Source organism: Galeopterus variegatus, unplaced genomic scaffold, assembly GCF_000696425.1.
Source record: "Galeopterus variegatus unplaced genomic scaffold, G_variegatus-3.0.2 Scaffold11043, whole genome shotgun sequence".
In the NCBI taxonomy this organism is placed as follows: domain Eukaryota; kingdom Metazoa; phylum Chordata; class Mammalia; order Dermoptera; family Cynocephalidae; genus Galeopterus; species Galeopterus variegatus.
This window is the reverse complement of record NW_007737154.1, coordinates 49345-56167: the sequence shown is the minus strand read 5'-3', so window position 1 is coordinate 56167 and position 6823 is coordinate 49345. Positions and strand designations below refer to the sequence as shown.

Below are 6823 nucleotides of genomic sequence, written 5' to 3'. Positions count from 1 at the left end.
AAAAAAAAAAAAAAAAAAAAAAAAAAAAAAGAAATGTTTGTTCATATTCTTCATTTTCTCACTGGATTTTTTTTATATGTTGAATTTTGAGAGTTCTTTATATGTCCTAGATACTAGTCTTTTGCAGGATATGTGGTTTGCAAATATTTTCTCTCAGTGTGTAGCCTTTTTATCCTCTTAACATGGTCTTTTGCAGAGCAAAATTTTAAATTTTGATGAACTCTAATTTATCAAATTTTCCTTTTATGGATTCTGCTTTTGGTGTCAAGTCTAAGAATCTTTGCTTAGCCCTGTTTACTATTTTTTCCATAGTATTATGGCTTTACATTTTGTATTTATGGATATTATCTCTTTTGAGTTAATTTTTGTGTTAGGTCTGAAGCTTAGTCTGAGGTTCCTTTTATTTGCCTATGGATGTCCACTTCCTCCAGCACATTTATTGAAAACACTATCCTCCCTCTGTTGAATTACTTTGTACCTTTGCAAAAAAATCAGTTGAGCATATTTGCATGGGCTTATTTCTAGATTCTCTATTTTGTCCCATTGATCTTTGTGTCTGTGCCTCCACCAATACCACATTGTCTCGAGCCTTATGATAAATCTTTGTATTGGGTAGAGTGATTTCTCCTCCTTTCTTCTTTGAAAAGATTGCTTTAGCTATTCCAAAGCCTGTGCCTTTCCATATAACAATTAACATAAGCTTGCATATATCACAAAAATCTTGCTGGGATTTTGATAGGAATTGCATTAAACCTAGAGATCAATTTGGGGAGAGTTGACATCTTTGACTGTTTTGTGTCTTCCAATCCATAACATGATATATTTCTTCATTTGTTTAGGTCTCTGATTTCTCTCATTAGCATTTTAAAGATTTCAGCATATAGATCTTGTACATGTTTTGCTAAGTTTATACCTACATATTTCATTTTCTTTGGAGTATTGTAAGTGGTATTGTGTTTTTAGTTTTGGTTTTCACATGTTCATTGTTAACAGATAGAAATGCGATTGAATTTTGTGCACTGATCTTGTATCCTGAGACCTTGATGCACTCACTTATTAGTTCTAGGAGCTTTTTTAAAAAACAGATTATTTGGAATTTTCTAGGTAATCATGTCATCTATAATAAATAGGAATACTTTAATTTTTTTCCTTTCAATCTGTATGCATTTCATTTTCTTTTCTTGCCCTATTGCCATGTCTAGAACTTCCAGTACAGTCTTTATAATTTTAATCAATGTAAATTTCTAGATATTTGCAGAAACATACTTGTCTGAATAGGGCCCATAAGACTCAAACCTATGAATTTTCATCACTATTCTTAATATCTAACCTGTTCAGATTTCATTTCCTGTAATTTGGATAAATATCTGGTTACATTCAGCAGTGGTTATAAATGGCACCCATGGTGCAAAGCCCTTTGAAGTAGCAGTGACCTTTAGCAAGCTAAATGGAACCTGACTATAAAAGCAAACTTAACACAGGATCATTATCTCTAGGACAGGACCAGGAGGCAGTGTTGTGCCAAGAATTCAAGTTTGAGGTTGGCTTATGGAGCATTTTTTGAGCATGTGGTTTGTTCTTTCAGCTTTCTCCCCTTCCCTCTAAATTGGTGGTAGCAATAATTTTAAACTCTGAAAATATGAAAGGTACCTTATTCTTATGTATTAGAAATCACCATTGTTAGGAACTGTTTTGAAAACTGGCTTGTGACAAAGAATTCTGTGCATCTTACTATGTTTTTAGTAATAGGTAGTTAAAAATAATATTTTGACAATTCAAACTCTCTTCATGTGTTATTTTGTTAAACAAAAATATAACCATTAATAACACTTTTAGTTATTTTTAAAATGCATATTTCCTACATATAATGAAGTGGTTTTATGGTATACAACATACCTAACCTACCAAAGAGAGTTTATAGCCATTACAGAAAGACAGAAAACTTGGGTACTGCTAGATCCGTTACAGGTTTCAATTATAAGAGATCTTGGATATGTAAACATATGTCCATGTAGGCCTTGCAAGTGTACACATGTAGTCTAGTTTATTGCAAACCCCAGGAGCTCCTGCATATAATTTGCAGAAAATTTTTAAATCTGTAGTAAGAATCAAATTTCAGAGACATTTTGCAGGGGGAGGAGAGCAGTGAGAAATCTTCAGGCAAATTAGTCATTCTCTTTCACAATCATTTTACTAATTTTTCCTGGTTCGATGACTACTTGTACATTTCAGTAACTCTTTTGTTTTTAAATCTGTAGTAAGAATCAAATTTCAGAGACATTTTGCGGGGGGAGGAGAGCAGTGAGAAATCTTCAGGCAAATTAGTCATTCTCTTTTACAATCATTTTACTAATTTTTCCTGGTTCGATGACTACTTGTACATTTCAGTAACTCTTTTGTTCTTAAAACTGGAAGTTTACTTTACTGATTGTTCCAGGTTCAATGACTACTTGTGCATTTCAGCAACTCTTTTGTTTTGAAAACTAGAAGTTTTCTAGGTATCACTCCATCCATTGTGTGCAGTGAATTCTGGAGTCCATCCCTTGGGATGCTGACTTAGTCTCTCTGAGCCTCAGGTTTCTTGTCTGTAAGTGGGAATGATGACATGCATTTCACTGGTTGTTGGGCTTAAATGAGATGATTTCTGCCAAGGGCCCGGCCCAGGGCTGGGCAGAGAGCAGGCCGGCAGTTGCCGACTTCCTCCCTCCCTCCCTTCCTTCTCTTGTCTGGTGCCTTTGCTTTCCCGGTATCATCCTCCCCTCTCCTCTCCACGCACCACAGAATGAGGTCTTCTTATTTTGGATGCCACTCCTCATGCGTGTGGAAGGGGAACCCTCATCAGAAGTGTGAGCAGCAGGGACCTGGGAGCTTCATGCTGAAGCTACCCTTCCTCTGTAATGCACTACCGAGGCCCGCTTACATAGAGTAGGCGCTCTGTAGGTTTTTACACTGGTTTGCATGTTACAGTGGGGGGAAAAGCTCCACACATGACCAATATATTCTAGCAAATGTGACCAAATAATGCATTTGCAATCCAGTAGCAGGATGAATAATCCACGGACAAATAGTTCTCCACCCTCACCCTAAATACGATGTAGTGGCCACATGATGCCGGCTCACCTTCTTTGTGGTTGCAATGAGCTTAGACCCAAGACTCTGCCTTTGGCACAGCAAGCGACGACAGCACTCTCATGACACAAAGCAATCACATTGTATGTACAGGCATCATGTTTCCTTAAACAATGGAACAGCAACGGTCTCAACATGTCATCTTGACAACCAACGATGACTTCCAAATAGGTGAGTCTGGATCGAATACAACGTAAACAAAGACTATCTATGTGAAGTACCTATGTGAGTCGGGGATCTGCAAGCGACCACTTTCATCTCAAATCCAGCACAGGCTTCCCTGTTCTCCCTCTCTCATTCTGCTATAGGGATGACAGGGCTCTCTGAACCCTGCAGCAAAGAGACAGCGGTCGACAGCTGTCTGGCAGCATCACTTAAAATGTTTTTATTTGAACACAAATGCCGAGGGTCTTCTTACTCCATCAGGCCTTTCTGGGAACTGCTTTGAAATATTCTTCCCTTGAAATGTCGGAGACTCCTCCATACCATTTCTGAAGCCAGATATGTTCTATCCTCATCTTCATAAAGAACCATTCATACTGACGAGGCCACTTCCTCATCCCTGGGTGTCTGCAGGATAAAGGGAGGTCACAATAAAGCTGTGCACCTGATAAGGCCAGGTGAGAGGAAGAACCCCTAGACTGCAGGCCTCTCTGGGGCTGAGCACTGCTCAAAGCAGCCAGAGGCAGAAGCTGAGGAGCCAGGCAGTGGAGCCTGCACAGCCTGAGGTCCCTATACCAGGCGGCTAAAAGCTCAAGTCTGGTGCCAGGCTCCTGGGTTTGAATCATAGTTAAACTGCTGATGAGCCATGGTGCCTTGTGGGCTGTTGGCTCTCTCAAGCCCTGGTCTCCTCACCTGTCCTGTGGGTGATGTTGATGGTGCTCGGATCATAGGGCTATGTGGGGAGCAGTGATGTATGCATAAAACACTGGCAGAGAGCAGGTGCTCAGTGGGTGCTGGTCATTGTCACTAGGAAACATAAAGAAAGGCTCACTGAATCCCCGTATGAAATGTTATCCTAATGGTGAACCCATGAAACATCTCTGCTCATGGGAAGATTTCTATTCCTTCAGCAAGCTTGTCACTGTTCAGCCAAGTTGAGAGCCAGCCAGAGTGGACAGGGAATGTCCCATTCCACCTCTGCTACTAACCAACCTGCCTTCTCCCTGACGCAGACCCTTAGACACTCTGTAATATCCTTGAGGGCAGGGGGACGTGGTTCATTTTTTAAATCTTCATTTAAAAACCATCTTTTTAATATCTAAAAATGTTATGAATATAATTTAAAGACCAAGTCCAAACTGGGAAAAACATTTGTAGCAAAGCAAATGCAATAACAGGTTGATATTTTTTAAAAAATTTATCTTGAAATAATCATAAATGTTGAGAGATATTGAAAGTACATATAAAGAACTAGCTTATTTTCCTAAAACATTTGAAAGTAAGTTGCTGATCTGATGCCCCAACACTGCAAGTAGTCATGCAGCGGAGATAATAAAATGATTGTTGATATTTTAAACAACCTAGTTTTGTACTGATAACTGGAACAAATTTTATTACCTAGAAGTGGGTGGGGTGCAGGTGTAACAAACCCTAATCCAAGGGGCTCAGCCATGGGACCAGGCAGTGGGTGGAAGCTGGAAGAATCTTGATGAGACTAACAGCCGGGGCTTAAAAGAAGGTAAGGAAACCAACATCAGGGGAAGCTGGAGGTGAGGAGGCCCACGTTATGCAGTGGCTGCAAATTTGGCAGCACTGTTGTCTGCGGCAATGTGCAAAATAGGAGGTGAGCCTAATGAACCCGATGCCCTTTTCTCACTGCTTGTAACGGAGGCCCACGTTATGCAGTGGCTGCAAATTTGGCAGCACTGTTGTCTGCAGCAATGTGCAAAATAGGAGGTGAGCCTAATGAACCCGATGCCCTTTTCTCACTGCTTGTAACAACATGTGAGAGGGGAGAGGGGAGAGAACTAGGGAATGACGCCGAGTTTGGAAGCAGCGGCAAGCATGCACATGCACATGCACGAACGCACGCACATCTACGCCTATTGCTCTACCTGCCTGTGAACTGAAAACCGAGCTCATGTCCCGATTGTTCTAGTTCTCCATACTCGGTCGGTCGGTGCGGGTGCTCGGTCTCCGCGGCGTTGTGGAGGGCTCCTCCACTCACCGCCCGCCTTCCCCTTACTATCCACCAACGCACGGGTGCAGTCTGCTTGCCTCGCCTCGCTATGCCACTCCGAGCTCCAGCTCCGGACCCCGCTCCGGGCCCCACCCCGCAGCCCCCTGCAGGGACACCGTCCCCCCGGTGGGCCACACTGAGATGCGCCGCTCCAGCGCCTCCGCAGGCACCGCGCTCTGCCTAGGGTGGGCGTTGGACGATGTCTGCTAGGAGGGCTCAGTTCTTTTGATTGCAAGGCAGGGCACTGTCACAGGTTGGAAGTACACAGCAATTGTGCCTGGAACACCTCACGTGGGGTGCTCTCCAAAGGCAGCCTCAGCCCGCTGAAGGCCACCGTCTGCCTGGCCTCTGCAGCCGCCGATCACTGTCACTGCGTTACAGGCATCGAGCGGCACAGCCCTGATATCTACTTTTTATTACTGTATATTTATAGGCAAACCAATTTTAAAGCATCTACAAACCTTGAAAACATGGCCTGCTTGGCAAATTCTACTTCTTCTGGAGACACCGCCATCATCCGGCCAGTGAGCGTCAACCGGGCACACCTGGGGTCTTCCGGGTCGACGATGTTTTTTCTGCATGTGAAGAAGATATTAAAACAATGATGGGACATCAGCCTGAGATACTAAGGATTGTATTAAAAATGGAAAATAGTAGTCACATTACTAGTTATATCATTCAGGTTTTTATGTTGTCTATCATGACTTTAAAATACTCCGGCGTGGGCCGCCCCGTGGCGCACTCGGGAGAGTGCGGCGCTGGGAGCCCGCAGGGACGCTCCCAACCCGGGTTCGGATCCTATATAGGACTGGCCGGTGCGCTCACTGGCTGAGCACCGTGCGGGCGACACCAAGCCAAGGGGTGCGATCCCCTTACCAGTCACAAAAAAGACAAAATAATAATAATAATAATAATAATAATAATAATAATAATAATAATAATCGGCGTTAGCATTGTGATAGGTGTGTTTGCCTAAGTTAGATGTCAGTCTGCATCCTGGGGCAGTTAGATAACACCTGAGACCCCCCTAGTCAAGACGGCAATGCCTGAGTGGGGGAAATGGGAAGTTGTTATGCAAAGGAGATAACGTTTCAGTTACGCTAGATGAGTAAATTCTAGAGATCTACTGTACAACAGTATCAGAGTTAAAAAACGAGTTGTGCACTTACAATTTATTAAGAGGGTAGATCTTGTGTTAAGGGTTGTTACACAAAAAGCAAAAAAAAAAAAAAACCAAAAAAAACAAAGGAACACAAGGAAACTTTGGGAGGTGTTGGATGTGTCTATTATATTGTGTTTGCATATGTCCAAACTCATCAAATTGTACACATGAAATATGTGCAGCTTTTGTATACTAATTATACCCCAATAAAACTGTTTTAAAAATGCACATACAAGGGCTAGCATCTGCAACACCCTAATCAGGAGTCACTGTCCAGAGTAGTGTTGCTGCCCTGCACAACTGGGGGGGCACCACTCACTTAGAAGATAATATTAATGGCACCTCTGGAG

The 6823-nt window shown here is 42.5% G+C and overlaps 1 long non-coding RNA gene across 1 annotated transcript; it reads right to left on the bottom strand.

Moving 5' to 3' along the window:
- Positions 1-3205: 3205 nt before the first annotated feature.
- Positions 3206-5885, bottom strand: LOC103610379. The gene is made up of 3 exons (XR_552207.1): positions 5773-5885; positions 3985-4098; positions 3206-3699 (listed from the first exon to the last, which is right to left on the bottom strand). It is a non-coding gene; the product is annotated as an uncharacterized LOC103610379 (long non-coding RNA).
- Positions 5886-6823: the final 938 nt, after the last annotated feature.